Source organism: Panulirus ornatus, chromosome 52 (genome assembly GCF_036320965.1).
Source record: "Panulirus ornatus isolate Po-2019 chromosome 52, ASM3632096v1, whole genome shotgun sequence".
Taxonomy (NCBI): domain Eukaryota; kingdom Metazoa; phylum Arthropoda; class Malacostraca; order Decapoda; family Palinuridae; genus Panulirus; species Panulirus ornatus.
The window spans coordinates 2,203,727-2,224,618 of record NC_092275.1 but is presented as its reverse complement, the minus strand read 5'-3'; the positions used below and the strand labels follow the sequence as shown (position 1 = coordinate 2,224,618).

General features: G+C 41.9%; 1 protein-coding gene across 1 annotated transcript in view; it reads left to right on the top strand.

Annotated features, from left to right (window-relative positions):
• Positions 1–20,892, top strand: part of LOC139764996 (uncharacterized) — a 313,325-nt gene that overhangs the window by 242,723 nt on the left and 49,710 nt on the right. The window lies entirely within an intron of this gene.

The following is a 20,892-nucleotide window of genomic DNA, read 5'->3' as shown; positions in this document are numbered from 1 at the left end:
ACAAATTAAACAACCATGGAGACATCACACACCCCTGCCGCAAACCTACATTCACTGAGAACCAATCGCTTTCCTCTCTTCCTACACGTACACATGCCTTACATCCTCGATAAAAACTTTTCACTGCTTCTAACAACTTGCCTCCCACACCATATATTCTTAATACCTTCCACAGAGCATCTCTATCAACTCTATCATGTGCCTTCTCCAGATCCATAAATGCTACATACAAATCCATTTGCTTTTCTAAGTATTTCTCACATACATTCTTCAAAGCAAACACCTGATCCACACATCCTCTACCACTTCTGAAACCACACTGCTCTTCCCCAATCTGATGCTCTGTACATGCCTTCACCCTCTCAATCAATACCCTCCCATATAATTTACCAGGAATACTCAACAAACTTATACCTCTGTAATTTGAGCACTCACTCTTATCCCCTTTGCCTTTGTACAATGGCACTATGCACGCATTCCGCCATTCCTCAGGCACCTCACCATGAGTCATACATACATTAAATAACCTTACCAACTAGTCAATAATACAGTCACCCCCTTTTTTAATAAATTCCACTGCAATACCATCCAAACCTGCTGCCTTGCCGGCTTTCACCTCCACAAAGCTTTTACTACCTCTTCTCTGTTTACCTAATCATTTTCCCTAACCCTCTCACTATGCACACCACCTCGACCAAAACACCCTATGTCTGCCACTCTATCATCAAACACATTCAACAAACCTTCAAAATACTCACTCCATCTCCTTCTCACATCAACACTTCTTGTTATCACCTCCCCATTTGCGCCATTCACTGAAGTTCCCATTTGCTCCCTTGTCTTACGTACTTTATTTACCTCCTTCCAGAACATCTTTTTATTCTCCCTAAAGTTTAATGATACTCTCTCACCCCAACTCTCATAACTCTATTTTTTTTTTTTTTTTATACTTTGTCGCTGTCTCCCGCGTTTGCGAGGTAGCGCAAGGAAACAGACGAAAGAAATGGCCCAACCCCCCCCCATACACATGTACATACACACGTCCACACACGCAAATATACATACCTACACAGCTTTCCATGGTTTACCCCGGACGCTTCACATGCCTTGATTCAATCCACTGACAGCACGTCAACCCCTGTATACCACATCGCTCCAATTCACTCTATTCCTTGCCCTCCTTTCACCCTCCTGCATGTTCAGGCCCCGATCACACAAAATCCTTTTCACTCCATCTTTCCACCTCCAATTTGGTCTCCCTCTTCTCCTCGTTCCCTCCACCTCCGACACATATATCCTCTTGGTCAATCTTTCCTCACTCATTCTCTCCATGTGCCCAAACCATTTCAAAACACCCTCTTCTGCTCTCTCAACCACGCTCTTTTTATTTCCACACATCTCTCTTACCCTTACGTTACTTACTCGATCAAACCACCTCACACCACACATTGTCCTCAAACATCTCATTTCCAGCACATCCATCCTCCTGCGCACAACTCTATCCATAGCCCACGCCTCGCAACCATACAACATTGTTGGAACTACTATTCCTTCAAACAAACCCATTTTTGCTTTCCGAGATAATGTTCTCGACTTCCACACATTTTTCAAGGCTCCCAAAATTTTCGCCCCCTCCCCCACCCTATGATCCACTTCCGCTTCCATGGTTCCATCCGCTGACAGATCCACTCCCAGATATCTAAAACACTTCACTTCCTCCAGTTTTTCTCCATTCAAACTCACCTCCCAATTGACTTGACCCTCAACCCTACTGTACCTAATAACCTTGCTCTTATTCACATTTACTCTTAACTTTCTTCTTCCACACACTTTACCAAACTCCGTCACCAGCTTCTGCAGTTTCTCACATGAATCAGCCACCAGCGCTGTATCATCAGCGAACAACAACTGACTCACTTCCCAAGCTCTCTCATCCCCAACAGACTTCATACTTGCCCCTCTTTCCATAACTCTTGCATTTACCTCCCTAACAACCCCATCCATAAACAAATTAAACAACCATGGAGACATCACACACCCCTGCCGCAAACCTACATTCACTGAGAACCAATCACTTTCCTCTCTTCCTACACGTACACATGCCTTACATCCTCGATAAAAACTTTTCACTGCTTCTAACAACTTTCCTCCCACACCATATATTCTTGATACCTTCCACAGAGCATCTCTATCAACTCTATCATATGCCTTCTCCAGATCCATAAATGCTACATACAAATCCATTTGCTTTTCTAAGTATTTCTCACATACATTCTTCAAAGCAAACACCTGATCCACACATCCTCTACCACTTCTGAAACCACACTGCTCTTCCCCAATCTGATGCTCTGTACATGCCTTCACCCTCTCAATCAATACCCTCCCATATAATTTACCAGGAATACTCAACAAACTTATACCTCTGTAATTTGAGCACTCACTCTTATCCCCTTTGCCTTTGTACAATGGCACTATGCACGCATTCCGCCAATCCTCAGGCACCTCACCATGAGTCATACATACATTAAATAACCTTACCAACCAGTCAACAATACAGTCACCCCCTTTTTTAATAAATTCCGCTGCAATACCATCCAAACCTGCTGCCTTGCTGGCTTTCATCTTCCGCAAAGCTTTCACTACCTCTTCTCTGTTTACCAAATCATTTTCCCTAACCCTCTCACTTTGCACACCACCTCGACCAAAACACCCTATATCTGCCACTCTATCATCAAACACATGTATAGGTATGTATATTTGCTTGTGTGGGCATTTTTGTATATACATGTGTTTGTGGGTGGGTTGGTCCATTCCTTCTTCTGTTTCCTTGCGCTACCTCTAATGCGGGAGACAGTGACTTAGAATGATAAAAACAAATAAAAATGATAAAAAACAATATAGAATACCGAAGACACAGATGCCATCATAAACTTGTTGAATAATAGGAAGGACCTCGGAGTAACAATGTCTAGTGACCTAACCCTAATTGAATACAACAAAACAATAGTTGCCTTAGAAAGAAGGATGGCAGGCTGGATCCTGTAGATCTTCAAGATGAGAAGAAACACCATTGATGATATTAAAGTATTTAAAGTGCTAATTCTCTCATGAATTGAATATTGATGCCTCATAACATCACCCTACTTGGTGGATGAAAGTGTTTAGATCTCTCCAGCCCATACTTGTGTAGAGAGGTTATACTCCCTAGAGTGTAGATGTGAGAGGTATATTATCATCCTTTTTTTTTTTTCTTTTTTTTTTTGCCGCTGTCTCCCGCGTTTGCGAGGTAGCGCAAGGAAACAGACGAAAGAAATGGCCCAACCCACCCCCATACACATGTATATACATACACGTCCACACACGCAAATATACATAGCTACACAGCTTTCCATGGTTTACCCCAGACGCTTCACATGCCCTGATTCAATCCACTGACAGCACGTCAACCCCGCTATACCACATCGATCCAATTCACTCTATTCCTTGCCTGCCTTTCACCCTCCTGCATGTTCAGGCCCCTATCACTCAAAATCTTTTTCACTCCATCTTTCCACCTCCAATTTGGTCTCCCTCTTCTCCTCGTTCCCTCCACCTCCGACACATATATCCTCTTGGTCAATCTTTCCTCACTCATTCTCTCCATGTGTCCAAACCATTTCAAAACACCCTCTTCTGCTCTCTCAACCATGCTCTTTTTATTTCCACACACCTCTCTTACCCTTACATTACTTACTCGATCAAACCACCTCACACCACACATTGTCCTCAAACATCGCATTTCCAGCACATCCACCCTCCTGCGCACAACTCTATCCGTAGCCCATGCCTCGCAACCATACAACATTGTTGGAACCACTATTCCTTCAAACATACCCATATTTGCTTTCCGAGATAATGTTCTCAACTTCCACACATTCTTCAAGGCTCCCAGGATTTTCGCCCCCTCCCCCACCCTATGATTCACCTCCACTTCCATGGTTCCATCCGCTGCCAGATCCACTCCCAGATATCTAAAACACTTTACTTCCTCCAGTTTTTCTCCATTCAAACTTACCTCCCAATTGATTTGACCCTCAACCCTACTGTACCTAATAACCTTGCTGTACCTAATAACCTTACATTTACTCTTAACTTTCTTCTTTCACACACTTTACCAAACTCAGTCACCAGCTTCTGCAGTTTCTCACATGAATCAGCCACCAGCGCTGTATCATCAGCGAACAACAACTGACTCACTTCCCAAGCTCTCTCATCCACAACAGACTTCATTCTTGCCCCTCTTTCCAAAACTCTTGCATTCACCTTCCTAACAACCCCGTCCATAAACAAATTAAACAACCATGGAGACATCACACACCCCTGCCGCAAACCTACATTCACTGAGAACCAATCACTTTCCTCTCTTCCTACACGTACACATGCCTTACATCCTCGATAAAAACTTTTCACTGCTTCCAACAACTTGCCACCCACACCATATATTCTTAATACCTTCCATAGAGCATCTCTATCAACTCTATCATATGCCTTTTCCAGATCCATAAATACTACATACAAATCCATTTGCTTTTCTAAGTATTTCTCACATACATTCTTCAAAGCAAACACCTACATCTACATCTACATCTGGAAAATCCTTGAAGGTATGGTACCCAACTTACATTTGGAACTAACATCCTACTGACATGACAGGCACAGGGGACTGTAAAACTGTACCTCTGAAATCCATGGGTGTGATATGCACAAAAAAGGAATACTTTAAATGTCCATTGCCCAAGATTCTTCAAAACCTTGCAAGCCATCAGCAGAAAGAGGAGGGGGATGCATAGTACAGAAGTTGAGTGCACTAGACAAGTACCTACAAAGTGTACCAAACTGGCCAGGTTGTGAGGGCTATGTAAGCTTTAGGGCTGCAGCTAACAGCAGCTCGGTCAACCAGTGACCCAATTCAACAGTCTGGGACCAGCCCAGGCTGTAGGGGATGAAGACCCTTGAAGATTTTGTTAGGTGTGTACCAGGTATACATATAGCATTTATGGAAATGGAGAGAGAACATGATGGGGATAATAGAGATTCCTTTTGGAAGGTGTTATGATCATGTGGCATAAATATGAAGTAATTTAGTGTCTCTTTCTATCTATCTATTTCTCTGATGCCCATTCCTTCTGGGAACTCTCATCAAGGGGGTAATGACGGCAAAAGAGTCTCCACTTTTCCTGTCCTTAAATGCCTCCCTTGCATGCATCACTCCATACATTCTTCCACCATCTCTCTCACTCCTGGATTCTTCCCCTTTGTTTCCCCATGTCATAGTTGGTTTTATTTAGTGTAATGAGTTTTTACTGGAAGGGTAAGCTATTTATGTACAAGTTGGAAGAGAAAAGGTAAGCATTTCCTAGTAAGAGGCATCTGCATCAATGGTATGTGATGCCACTATGGCTGTTCAGTCTCTTCTTAGATGGGTTGGTAAAGGTAAGGGTCTATGAACAAGGGGTGGGTATGCATTAAGCTGAAGAGAGTGAGCTTGGGATATGAATCAGGTGCTATCTCCAGAGGGAAACTCCAGAAGCTGTGAGAGTGAGGGAAGAAAGTTGAGAGCCAATGATTTCAAAAATAAGGTAATGATATGCAGGTGCAGATTGAAACAATGTTTGAATGGAAGGGATTTTGAAGGAGTGTTTTAAGTACTTGGGAGTGGACTATACAGTGGATGAGACAATGGGAACTGGAGTGTAATAGGATGGGAGAGGGGACCTTAATGTGTTACCATCATCATCCAAGTATCTTTGACTCTTTAGCATCAGACATGATCCAGAAATTCTATCAGCTTAAAGAAATGAATGCACCAGAACAAGAGCCCCATATCCACAACTAGGCCTCAAAGACCTGTCTGTGTTTACCCCAACTGCTTCACATGCACTGCTTCAGCCCATTGATAGCACATTGTCCTTGGTATGCAACATCTTTACAATTCTCTCTATACACCTAACACCCTCCTGCATGTTCAGGTTCTTTGGTTTCCCCTTTTCCACATTTGCTCCAGTTCAGACATGTTTATCTTTTTGATTGTCAACCCCACTATACCACATCGATCCAATTCACTCTATTCCTTGCCTGCCTTTCACCCTCCTGTATGTTCAGGCCCCGATCACTCAAAATCTTTTTCACTCCATCTTTCCACCTCCAATTTGGTCTCCCACTTCTCCTCGTTCCCTCCACCTCCGACACATATATCCTCTTGGTCAATCTTTCCTCACTCATTCTCTCCATGTGCCCAAACCATTTCAAAACACCCTCTTCTGCTCTCTCAACCATGCTCTTTTTATTTCCACACATCTCTCTTACCCTTACATTACTTACTCGATCAAACCACCTCACACCACACATTGTCCTCAAACATCTCATTTCCAGCACATCCACCCTCCTGCGCACAACTCTATCCATAGCCCACGCCTCGCAACCATACAACATTGTTGGAACCACTATTGCTTCAAACATACCCATATTTGCTTTCCGAGATAATGTTCTTGACTTCCACACATTCTTCAAGGCTCCCAGGATTTTCGCCCCCTCCCCCACCCTATGATTCACTTCCGGTTCCATGGTTCCATCCGCTGCCAGATCCACTCCCAGATATCTAAAACACTTTACTTCCTCCAGTTTTTCTCCATTCAAACTTACCTCCCGATTGATTTGACCCTCAACCCTACTGTACCTAATAACCTTGCTCTTATTTACATTTACTCTTAACTTTCTTCTTTCACACACTTTACCAAACTCAGTCACCAGCTTCTGCAGTTTCTCACATGAATCAGCCACCAGCGCTGTATCATCAGCGAAGAACAACTGACTTCCCAAGCTCTCTCATCCACAACAGACTTCATTCTTGCCCCTCTTTCCAAAATTCTTGCATTCATCTTCCTAACAACCCCGTCCATAAACAAATTAAACAACCATGGAGACATCACACACCCCTGCCGCAAACCTACATTCACTGAGAACCAATCACTTTCCTCTCTTCCTACACGTACACATGCCTTACATCATCGATAAAAACTTTTCACTGCTTCCAACAACTTGCCACCCACACCATATATTCTTAATACCTTCCATAGAGCATCTCTATCAACTCTATCATATGCCTTCTCCAGATCCATAAATGCTACATACAAATCCATTTGCTTTTCTAAGTATTTCTCACATACATTCTTCAAAGCAAACACCTACATATACATCTACATCTACATCTGGAAAATCCTTGAAGGTATGGTACCCAACTTACATTTGGAACTAACATCCTACTGACATGACAGGCACAGGGGACTGTAAAACTGTACCTCTGAAATCCATGGGTGTGATATGCACAAAAAAGGAATACTTTGAATGTCCATTGCCCAAGATTCTTCAAAACCTTGCAAGCCATCAGCAGAAAGAGGAGGGGGATGCATAGTACAGAAGTTGAGTGCACTAGACAAGTACCTACAAAGTGTACCAAACTGGCCAGGTTGTGAGGGCTATGTAAGCTTTAGGGCTGCAGCTAACAGCAGCTCGGTCAACCAGTGACCCAATTCAACAGTCTGGGACCAGCCCAGGCTGTAGGGGATGAAGACCCTTGAAGATTTTGTTAGGTGTGTACCAGGTATACATATAGCATTTATGGAAATGGAGAGAGAACATGATGGGGATAATAGAGATTCCTTTTGGAAGGTGTTATGATCATGTGGCATAAATATGAAGTAATTTAGTGTCTCTTTCTATCTATCTATTTCTCTGATGCCCATTCCTTCTGGGAACTCTCATCAAGGGGGTAATGACGGCAAAAGAGTCTCCACTTTTCCTGTCCTTAAATGCCTCCCTTGCATGCATCACTCCATACATTCTTCCACCATCTCTCTCACTCCTGGATTCTTCCCCTTTGTTTCCCCATGTCATAGTTGGTCTTATTTAGTGTAATGAGTTTTTACTGGAAGGGTAAGCTATTTATGTACAAGTTGGAAGAGAAAAGGTAAGCATTTCCTAGTAAGAGGCATCTGCATCAATGGTATGTGATGCCACTATGGCTGTTCAGTCTCTTCTTAGATGGGTTGGTAAAGGTAAGGGTCTATGAACAAGGGGTGGGTATGCATTAAGCTGAAGAGAGTGAGCTTGGGATATGAATCAGGTGCTATCTCCAGAGGGAAACTCCAGAAGCTGTGAGAGTGAGGGAAGAAAGTTGAGAGCCAATGATTTCAAAAATAAGGTAATGATATGCAGGTGCAGATTGAAACAATGTTTGAATGGAAGGGATTTTGAAGGAGTGTTTTAAGTACTTGGGAGTGGACTATACAGTGGATGAGACAATGGGAACCGGAGTGTAATAGGATGGGAGAGGGGGGACCTTAATGTGTTACCATCATCATCCAAGTATCTTTGACTCTTTAGCATCAGACATGATCCAGAAATTCTATCAGCTTAAAGAAATGAATGCACCAGAACAAGAGCCCCATATCCACAACTAGGCCTCAAAGACCTGTCTGTGTTTACCCCAACTGCTTCACATGCACTGCTTCAGCTCATTGATAGCACATTGTCCTTGGTATGCCACATCTTTACAATTCTCTCTATACACCTAACACCCTCCTGCATGTTCAGGTTCTTTGGTTTCCCCTTTTCCACATTTGCTCCAGTTCTGACATGTTTATCATTTTGATTGTCCTCTCCATGTCTAAATCATTTCAGCACACTGTGAATAGCTCATATATACATACCCCTCGTACTGCCACAACTCTTTCTTACCCTCAGATTTCTTATTCAGTTAACCATTCTCACTCCATATTAAACACTTTTTCTGACTCACACATGGACTGCTGGCATTCTGTCAACAAACATACAATCTCTTCTTGCCATACATAAAACTTGACACCACTTAACTCACATAACTCATTCTTTGTTACTTGAGATTTTGCTGCGGTAAGTAATATACATGAGCCCTACCTTTCGGCAAAATGGTTAGAGCAATAGATAGAAGTAGTAGGTAGGAATGTTAGTCAGGAGCATTAGGTAGAAACATTAGATGGGAGTATTAAGTAGTAGTAGGAGGTTGGAACATCAGGCAGGAACATTAGGAGTAGTTGGTAAGAACATTAGGTAGAAGCCTTTGTAAACACTGCAGTAGAGTTGCCCTTTGCCAGTGGTTTGTTAAGGGTAAGGCTCTAAAGAAGTGGCACATGAGGTCAACAGTTATGGAGACTTTCTTGCAGTGGCCACCCTCCTGAGAGAGTTCCAAATGGGAATGGGTGTCAGAGATATAGCTGGATAGACACCACATGTTGACCTTAAACTTTTAATTTCCAACACATCCACTCTCTTTTTTATGTTTCTGATTAAGGCCATGCCTTGCATCCATACAGCTCTGATGGGACTACCATACCATCAGACACAACCATCTTTGGCCTTAAAGACAGTGACCTTTCTTTCCTCACATTCCTCAGTGCCCCAAGACTTTTGCCCCTTCACCCACCCAGTAGCTCCCTTCAACTCCAGTGGTTCTGTTCACTGCCTTATCCACTCTCAGGTATCTTAAACACTCCTCCTCCTCCAAGTTCTCTCCATTCAAACTCACACCACAGACAGCCTGCCTCTCTTCATTGCTTAACTTAGTAACCTTGCTTTTATTCACATTTACTCGCAACTTTTGTTTCATACTCTTCCAGATTCAGTCACTAGTTTCTAGAGTTTCTTACTCAGATCTGCCGCTAGTGCTCTGTCATCAGCAAGCAATAAGAGACTAACTTCCCATCCCTCTCCCCATCCCACTCAACTTCCATACCTGCCCCTCTTTCCAACACCTTTACATTCACCTCCCTCACCACCCAATCCATAAACATTGAATAGTCTTGACATTACACACTTACTGTAGACCCACTGTCAGCTGAAACCACACACCCTGCTCTCTTCTTACATGCACACACACCTTACTTGATAAAAACTCTCAAGCTGCTACTTGCAGCTCTCCTCTCTCACCATATATTCACTATACCTTCCATAGAGCATTTCTATTAATTATGTTATATGCTTTCCCCAGATCCAGAAACGCTGTGTACATGTTCTCCAGTTTCTCTAAGTATTTCTTGCACATATTTGTCAGCAAACACCGGAGATCCACGCATCCTCTACCACTTTTGAAGTCATGTTGTTCCTCTTTGATCAGAAACTCTATGCATGCCATCTCCTTGACCAACACTTTTCCTTACAACTTACCAGATGCACTCAATGAACTTGTACCTCAGTAATTTGAACAGTCACTTTTGTATCCCTTGCCATCATACAGTAGCACAATATAGGCATTCTACTAATCCTCAGGTATCTTACATGAGCTATACATGCACTGAAATCCTAAGCAATCAACAATACAGTCACCCTCTTCCTTAAGAAATTCATCTGCACTCCCATTCACTCCAGCCATGTTCACTTCACCTTGTAAAAGGCTGTCACCACATCTTTTTTCACCATACGACCTCCCATGACTCACTTGAAATACTTCCATGTCCAAAGATATATCACATCTGTCACCCTGTCATTGAGTACATTAACATTTGCTCAATATAAAGATAAGCATGAGATATTAAGAATAAATCCTTTATCTACCTTTGTTTTTACATGGTGGAGTGTTGAAATGAATGTGTTGGGGCTAACCAGCTAGCACCTCAGTGCATTTTAGGGAAGAGGGGTGGAACGAGAAATGAGCCTTGCATTGTAGGTTAGTAGGGATGAGGAAGAAAGGAGGAACAAGAGAAGGGAACTGTGCATGGCAGGGGAGAAGGGAAGAGGAAAGAGGGAGGAGTGGGTGGAATATTGAACTTGGCATGCAATTTTTAAGATGGCAGCAGAAATTTTGTTGGTTATATGTTTAAGTGGATTTTGTGCTGATATCACTTGATTTATGTTGCAGTTACGATATCCATACAGTAGGATAATTGAGTAACTGATGAAAAGAGAGTTAACAAGATTATCTGAGTTACTATAAAGCTTGTGCTTAAGTAGATGAGTCCTCCATTCTGAAGGAGTACAAAGGAATTCAAACAAACAGACCATTGGGTACTTTCAAGGCTGTTTGTGATAGTAGAAGGTATCAGAAACTCAGAATAATTTTGTAAAAGTTAGAACGCATACAGATAATTCACAGGAAATAACCTGCAAGTTTTTATTTTGATTATGAAGGTGCAAATAAGGAAAGTCATGGACTTGAAACCTATTCTTAAAAAAATCTGTAGTACTCTGTGGAAGGTATTAAGAATATATGGTGTGGGAGGCAAGTTGTTAGAAGCAGTGAAAAGTTTTTATCGAGGATGTAAGGCATGTGTACGTGTAGGAAGAGAGGAAAGTGATTGGTTCTCAGTGAATGTAGGTTTGCGGCAGGGGTATGTGATGTCTCCATGGTTGTTTAATTTGTTTATGGATGGGGTTGTTAGGGAGGTGAATGCAAGAGTTTTGGAAAGAGGAGCAAGTATGAAGTCTGTTGGGGATGAGAGAGCTTGGGAAGTGAGTCAGTTGTTGTTGGCTGATGATACAGCGCTGGTGGCTGATTCATGTGAGAAACTGCAGAAGCTGGTGACTGAGTTTGGTAAAGTGTGTGAAAGAAGAAAGTTAAGAGTAAATGTGAATAAGAGCAAGGTTATTAGGTACAGTAGGGTTGAGGGTCAAGTCAATTGGGAGGTGAGTTTGAATGGAGAAAGGCTGGAGGAAGTGAAGTGTTTTAGATATCTGGGAGTGGATCTGGCAGCGGATGGAACCATGGAAGCGGAAGTGGATCATATGGTGGGGGAGGGGGCGAAAATTCTGGGAGCCTTGAAGAGTGTGTGGAAGTCAAGAACATTATCTCGGAAAGCAAAAATGGGTATGTTTGAAGGAATAGTGGTTCCAACAATGTTGTATGATTGCGAGGCATGGGCTATGGATAGAGTTGTGCGCAGGAGGATGGATGTGCTGGAAATGAGATGTTTGAGGACAATGTGTGGTGTGAGGTGGTTTGATCGAGTAAGTAACGTAAGGGTAAGAGAGATGTGTGGAAATAAAAAGAGCGTGGTTGAGAGACCAGAAGAGGGTGTTTTGAAATGGTTCGGGCACATGGAGAGAATGAGTAAGGAAAGATTGACCAAGAGAATATATGTGTCGGAGGTGGAGGGAACGAGGAGAAGAGGGAGACCAAATTGGAGGTGGAAAGATGGAGTGAAAAAGATTTTGTGTGATCGGGGCCTGAACATGCAGGAGGGTGAAAGGAGGGCAAGGAATAGAGTGAATTGGAGCGATGTGGTATACCGGGGTTGACATGCTGTCAGTGGATTGAATCAAGGCATGTGAAGCGTCTGGGGTAAACCATGGAAAGCTGTGTAGGTATGTATATTTGCGTGTGTGGACGTATGTATATACATGTGTATGGGGGTGGGTTGGGCCATTTCTTTCGTCTGTTTCCTTGCGCTACCTCGCAAATGCGGGAGACAGCGACAAAGCAAAAAAAAAAAAAAAAAACTTCTTTCAACTACTCTTCTTGGCAAATAGTTCCATATGTTAATAATCCTGTTGAAGTTAAAGTACTTTGCCTCATTTGAGGTAAATCGTTTGCCCATGAGTTTGTATCCATTACTATAAGTAAAATCAGACAAATCAAGTCTTAGGTAACTTGATCAATCAAGATTATCAAAGCCTTTGATCATTTGATTGATAATTGTATTAGATCCCCTCTTAACCTTCTCTTTTGTTAGCTAAATACATTCATGTTTAATCTCATCTTGTAGGATTTGTTTCTCAGTCTGGGAATCATCATGGTAGCTGAATGCTGTAGTCTTTCCCTTCTGTCTGTGTTTTATTTTAGATGGGATGACCAAACTAAATAAATCAAGATTATCAAAGGCTTTGATCATTTTTGATAATTGTATTAGACCCCCTCTTAACCTTCTCTTTTGTAAGCTAAATAGATTCATGTTTAATCTCATCTTGTAGGATTTGTTTCTCAGTCTGGGAATTATCATTGTAGCTGGATGCTGTACTCTTTCCATTCTGTCTGTGTCTCATTTTAGATGGGTTGACCAAAATTGAACACAATATTCAAAATGTCGATGAACCAATGATTGTAAAGAGTAAGAATTTTGTTGACTCTTTTTACTGCTTCTATTCACTGCTTACTTAGTTTTAGGTCACCAGAGATCACTGCACTCAAGTCTTTTTCCTCATTTACCTTTTTGTGATTTAACAGAATTCATGGAGATAGAGACTTGAGTGTGAACGAATGGGGCCTTTGTTGTCTTTTCCTAGTGCTACCTCGCACACATGAGGGGGGGAGGGGGTTGTTATTCCATGTGTGGCAGGGTGGTGATGGGAATAAATAAAGGCAGACTATGAATTATGTACATGTGTATACATGTATATGTCTGTGTGTGTATATATATGTGTACATTGAGATGTATAGGTATGTATATTTGCGTGTGTGGACGTGTAAGTATATACATGTGTATGTGGGTGGGTTGGGCCATTCTTTTTCATCTGTTTCCTTGCGCTACCTTGCTAACGCGGGAGACAGCGACAAAGCAAAATTAATAAATATAAATAAATAAATAAATGTGTACGTGTGTGGACGTGTAAGTATATACATGTGTATGTGGGTGGGTTGGGCCATTCTTTTTCATCTGTTTCCTTGCGCTACCTCGCTAACACGGGAGACAGCGACAAAGCAAAATTAATAGATATAAATAAATAAATGAATGTGTACGTGTAGGAAGAGAGGAAAGTGATTGGTTTTCAGTGAATGTAGGTTTGCGGCAGGGGTGTGTGATGTCTCCATGGTTGTTTAATTTGTTTATGGATGGGGTTGTTAGGGAGGTAAATGCAAGAGTTTTGGAAAGAGGGGCAAGTATGAAGTCTGTTGGGGATGAGAGAGCTTGGGAAGTGAGTCAGTTGTTGTTGGCTGATGATACAGCGCTGGTGGCTGATTCATGTGAGAAACTGCAGAAGCTGGTGAGTGAGTTTGGTAAAGTGTGTGAAAGAAGAAAGTTAAGAGTAAATGTGAATAAGAGCAAGGTTATTAGGTACAGTAGGGTTGAGGGTCAAGTCAATTGGGAGGTGAGTTTGAATGGAGAAAATCTGGAGGAAGTAAAGTGTTTTAGATATCTGGGAGTGGATCTGGCAGCGGATGGAACCATGGAAGCGGAAGTGGATCATAGGGTGGGGGAGGGGGCGAAAATCCTGGGAGCCTTGAAGAATGTGTGGAAGTCGAGAACATTATCTCGGAAAGCATAAATGGGTATGTTTGAAGGACTAGTGGTTCCAACAATGTTGTATGGTTGCGAGGCGTGGGCTATGGATAGAGTTGTGCGCAGGAGGATGGATGTGCTGGAAATGAGATGTTTGATGACAATGTGTGGTGTGAGGTGGTTTGATCGAGTAAGTAACGTAAGGGTAAGAGAGATGTGTGGAAATAAAAAGAGCGTGGTTGAGAGAGCAGAGGAGGGTGTTTTGAAATGGTTTGGGCACATGGAGGGAATGAGTGAGGAAAGATTGACCAAGAGGATATATGTGTCGGAGGTGGAGGGAACGAGGAGAAGTGGGAGACCAAATTGGAGGTGGAAAGATGGAGTGAAAAAGATTTTGTGTGATCGGGGCCTGAACATGCAGGAGGGTGAAAGGAGGGCAAGGAATAGAGTGAATTGGATCGATGTGGTATACCAGGGTTGACGTGCTGTCAGTGGATTGAATCAGGGCATGTGAAGCATCTGGGGTAAACCATGGAAAGTTGTGTGGGGCCTGGATGTGGAAAGGGAGCTGTGGTTTCGGGCATTATTGCATGACAGCTAGAGACTGAGTGGGAACAAATGGGGCCTTTGTTGTCTTTTCCTAGTGCTACTTTGCACACATGAGGGGGGAGGGGATGGTATTCCATGTGTGGCGAGGTGGCGATGGGAGTGAATAAAGGCAGACAGTGTGAATTGTGTGCATGGGTATATATGTATATGTCTGTGTGTGTATTTATATGTGTACATTGAGATGTATATGTATGTATATTTGCGTGTGTGGACGTGTATGTATATACATGTGTATGGGGGTGGGTTGGGCCATTTCTTTCATCTGTTTCCTTGCGCTACCTCGCAAATGCGGGAGACAGCGACAAAGCAAAATGAAAAAAAAAAATAAATATAGTATTGAAAGCCTGAGTGATGCATGTTTGGTGTAAGGAGGCCTAGTTACCATCTGGTAAAGTCTTTGGGGATCTTTACCCCCATGGCCTGGGCTGGGCCCAGGTTACTGGATTGGTTCGTTGGTTTTTTGCTTTTCAAAGCCTCAACCCTCAGGCCTGCATAGCCCCCACAACCTAACTGGTTTGGTACACTTTGTAGATACTTGTACAGTGCACTCTTAAACTTCTCTGCTGAGCATCCCATGCTGTTCCTAATGATAGCTAGCAAGGTGATGAAGAATCTTGGTCCTTGGAAGTTTAAGGTGCTGTCTCATATTGTGTATATCTCATCTCTGGTTTTCAGAGATAAAATTTTAAAAGGCTTCCATGCTTGTCATTATCTGTAGGATGGTATTTCCAAATACCTTCAAGGATTTTCCAGGCATAGATGAATAATATACCTCTCCTGTCTGTCTGCACTCCAAGGAGTATAGTCTCAAAGATTTCAGTTGTTTCCAGAAGTTTAGTTACTTTACCACATTAATGTGGGCATTGAAAGATTTCTGAACACTTTCTAATTCTGCAGTTTTGTCTGTTTTGTAGGTAATTTTAGAATGCAGCAGTATTCAATTTGTGAATGAATTAACACCTTAAATTGCATCATCATTGGCTTTAATTCACTTGTCCTGAAGGTTCACAGGCTCCACCTTGCCATCCTTCGGCACATGGCAGTTGTTGTTATGTTGTGTTCGCTGAAGGTTAGGTTGCTAAACATTATTACTCCAAGGTCTTTCCCATTATTCATATGGTTTATGATAGCATTTGCATCTGTCTTGTATTCCATGCTTATTTCTATTTCTTCATTTCCCCCAAGACCAGAGGAGTTGAAACTTATTTAAATTGAAATGCATGTTATTCTTGGTTGCTCAGTTAAAGACTTCATTTATGTTTCTTTGTAGCCTTTTGGCATCTTCTGATGATGTGATTTTTATAATTATTTGTGTATCATCTGCAAAGGATGAAGTGAAACCAAGGAATGGGCTTGCATCATTGTCAGATGTAAGAATGAGGAACAGGAGGGGTGCAAAAAAAGTTGTATATCCATCTCCAAATTTTCCTAAAGTTTTTTCCATCTTTTGCATTTTTCTTTTCTTTTCTTTTCTTTTCTTTCTTATCTTTTCTTTTCTTTTCTTTATTTGCTGTCTCCCACGTTTGCGAGGTAGCGCAAGGAAACAGACGAAAGAAATGGCCCAACCCACCCCCATACACGTGTATATACATACACGTCCACACACGCAAATATACATACCTACACAGCTTTCCATGGTTTACCCCAGACGCTTCACATGCCCTGATTCAATCCACTGACAGCACGTCAACCCCGGTATACCACATCGATCCATTTCACTCTATTCCTTGCCCTCCTTTCACCCTCCTGCATGTTCAGGCCCCGATCACACAAAATCTTTTTCACTCCATCTTTCCACCTCCAATTTGGTCTCCCACTTCTCCTCGTTCCCTCCACCTCCGACACATATATCCTCTTGGTAAATCTTTCCTCACTCATTCTCTCCATGTGCCCAAACCATTTCAAAACACCCTCTTCTGCTCTCTCAACCACGCTCTTTTTATTTCCACACATCTCTCTTACCCTTACATTACTTACTCGATCAAACCACCTCACACCACACATTGTCCTCAAACATCTCATTTCCAGCACATCCACCCTCCTGCGCACAACTCTGTCCATAGCCCATGCCTCGCAACCATACAACATTGTTGGAAACACTATTCCTTCAAACATACCCATTTTTGCTTTCCGAGATAATGTTCTCGACTTCCAAACATTCTTCAAGGCTCCCAGGATTTTCGCCCCCTCCCCCACCCTATGATTCACTTCCGCTTCCATGGTTCCATCCACTGCCAGATCCACTCCCAGATATCTAAAACACTTTACTTCCTCCAGTTTTTCTCCATTCAAACTTACCTCCCAATTGACTTGACCCTCAACCCTACTGTACCTAATAACCTTGCTCTTATTCACATTTACTCTTAACTTTCTTCTTTCACACACTTTACCAAACTCAGTCACCAGCTTCTGCAGTTTCTCACATGAATCAGCCACCAGCGCTGTATTATCAGCGAACAACAGCTGACTCACTTCCCAAGCTCTCTCATCCACAACAGACTTCATACTTGCCCCTCTTTCCAAAACTCTTGCATTCACCTCCCTAACAACCCCATCCATAAACAAATTAAACAACCATGGAGACATCACACACCCCTGCCGCAAACCTACATTCACTGAGAACTAATCACTTTCCTCTCTTCCTACACGTACACATGCCTTACATCCTCGATATAAACTTTTCACTGCTTCTAACAACTTGCCTCCCACACCATATATTCTTAATACCTTCCACAGAGCATCTCTATCAACTCTACCATATGCCTTCTCCAGATCCATAAATGCTACATACAAATCCATTTGCTTTTCTAAGTATTTCTCGCATACATTCTTCAAAGCAAACACCTTATCCACACATCCTCTACCACTTCTGAAACCACACTGCTCTTCCCCAATCTGATGCTCTGTACATGCCTTCACCCTGTCAATCAATACCCTCCCATATGATTTACCAGGAATACTCAACAAACTTATACCTCTGAAATTTGAGCACTCACTCTTATCCCCTTTGCCTTTGTACGATGGCACTATGCACGCATTTCGCCAATCCTCAGTCACCTCACCATGAGTCATACATACATTAAATAACCTCACCAACCAGTCAACAATACAGTAACCCCCTTTTTTAATAAATTCCACTGCAATACCATCCAAACCTGCTGCCTTGCCGGCTTTCATCTACCGCAAAGCTTTTACTACCTCTTCTCTGTTTACCAAATCATTTTCCCTAACCCTCTCCCTTTGCACACCACCTCGACCAAAACACCCTATATCTGCCACTCTATCATCAAACACATTCAACAAACCTTCAAAATACTCACTCCATCTCTTTCTCACATCACCACTACTTGTTATCACCTCCCCATTTGCGCCCTTCACTGAAGTTCCCATTTGCTCCCTTGTCTTACGCACTTTATTTACCTCCTTCCAGAACATCTTTTTTATTCTCCCTAAAATTTAATGATACTCTCTCACCCCAACTCTCATTTGCCCTCTTTTTCACCTCTTGCACCTTTCTCTTGACCTCCTGTCTCTTTCTTTTATACATCTTCCACTCAGTTTTATGTGCTGTAATACCATGGTCACATTTGTGAAATGTTTTTGTAAAGTCTGTAAATCATTTGCATATTTTCTTTGTTTTCCATAGCTTCAACTATCCTATCATGGTAGTCAATCAGCTGAGAGAGGTACGATCTTTCTGCGTTAAAACTATGTTGTCCTGGGTTATGCTCACTTCCTTAGATTCACTCAGCTTGCCTCTTAGGACTCTTTTAGAGATTTTGATGATGTGGGATCTTAATAGTATTGCTCAATATTTTTTGGGACTGGTTAGATTCCACCTTTGTGGAGTGGAGTGATGCAAGTCAATTTAAGACCTTTCAGAATGATGTCAGAATCTATTCTTTTCCTCCAGAGGATATTTGATGCTCGTTCTAGAAGTATTTTGTAATTCATTTTGAAGACTGAGTTGCAAGAGTCCGGCCATGGAGCTGAGTCCATGGTCATGTTTTTAAAGGCCCTCTTGTAATCTTGTAATGAGGTGGATATATCTGTTATGGGCACTTTTTTGGGGGGTGGGGGGGGGTTGTTACTACTAAGGAATAAGTCTGTTGGATCATTTATCTTTAATTTTTTTTTGGCTCGCTGAATACTGATTTGTATTGCCTATTTAGAATCTTGCTCATATCCTGACAGTATGTGAAAATTGGGGCATTTGGTGTGGTTTTGTGTTTTCTAGCTTTGGCATGCAGTTTAGATAAGTGCAGTGGAAGTCTTATCTCACTTGATCTATGTTGCAGTTGGTAGTAAATGATTCTGTGATGTATGTAGCTGTTTAAATCTTAAAACACCAAACATTTTGCACATTATATCAGTTACAATGAGACAGATCCCTCATGCTGATCACAATACACACTCTTTGTTGACTGAGACTCAAAGCCAAACAGAGTTAGGGGAGAACAGCCAGATGAGGATATGAGACTGGTCTCACATCTTCAAAATGATGAAGTAATTAAAGCACTAAGCCAGACTTAAAACAACAAAGCATATGAACCCCTTTAATGATGCAGAAACAAGTCATGCAACATTCCCTATACTGTATATGCCAACATACAGGGACTCAAATCACACAGAACAAATAGTGAAATTCCCTTGTAAGTGGCTCGTTGGATGAGAGAAATGCAGTACTTGAGGCCTTCAGGTAAACATGCTATAAATACAAAGTGAATAGTGAGGTTTGCATCCCAGATTACAACTTGTAGAGATGCAGCAGGAGAAGGTCATGTGGTATTGGACTGTATATGATATAAACTCTTGTCACATCTGAACTTCTCAAATGATCAGTAGAAACACTTGTTGTCAAGGTTGTTGAAAACCAAAGCCTGGTCATTGCATTGATCTGTAGACCATCAGATGTAAAAATGCCAGAATTTAGAGGAGAAATAAGAAACATAGATTCATGTCTTGACCTCCTCTGAAACCCAATCCCAAATATACTTGTCTCAGGGGACTTCAACCTATCACATAGGAAATGGAGATGGGTAAGAAAGAACATTGGCTGAAACTACAGCCACTGGAGGTAGCTCCAACAAACAGCTTCTAAAAAGATGTATTCACACCGTATGATAAGTTTTCCTTCAGTCATCAAATAACAAAGCCAACCAGAAAAATTAATACTCTGGTCTCATAATCTAATCGAAGATAAGTTTGGATGCTACATTGCCTGGGCAAAATAAAAGTAACCATGAAGATTTACTTAACAATTTATGCATTAATAGTTAGTGGATAGAAGTGGAAGATATAATGAAAGATATATCTATGATGCAATGGGAAACCATGCTGAGTACCAAAACAGAGAAATAGCATGGTAATACATGACCAGTTTGGTACTCCAGACATACCAGATTGTACCAGTGACCACTTTGGTACTGAATTCCAACAAGTAACAGACATATCCCATCAAAAACTTTGGTACTCCAAGCATGTAACAGAAATATGCCAGCAAAAAGAAAGCACAGAATGTCTAGGGTAGAACAATGATGATGGAAAAGAACTGCAGATCTGGAAAAAGCAGCTCACCCAGCAGAGGAAAGAAAACCTGTCAAATGAACCAATGGATATAGACCATAAGCTCAAAATAATATAGGAAACTTAGGAAATGGAAGAAGAGGAAAGAGAATTTGATAAATTAAGAAACACTCCTGAGGTAGGGTAGAAAAATTTTACTTCCATACTTCTTGCATGTTGTAGAAGGCAACTTGTATTTCAGTTTTGAAATAGGAAACAGAAAAAGGACCAGGCAAGGAGTGTTTATCCTCCTTGAAGGCTCAGGCTGTTCTTGTAAGAGGGTAGTTGATTGGTGGCAGGATCACTGGCACTGGTGCCTCCTGCTCTTGTAAGGGGGTAGTTGATCGATGGCAGGGCCACTGACACATCTGCTGCTTATTTTTCTAGTTAGAGGGTGGTTGACTGGCACAGCTGCTTCCTGTTGTCTTTTTAAGAGGATAGTTGATATAATGGCAGGGTTACTGGCATGACTACTTTCTATTTGATTTGCAAG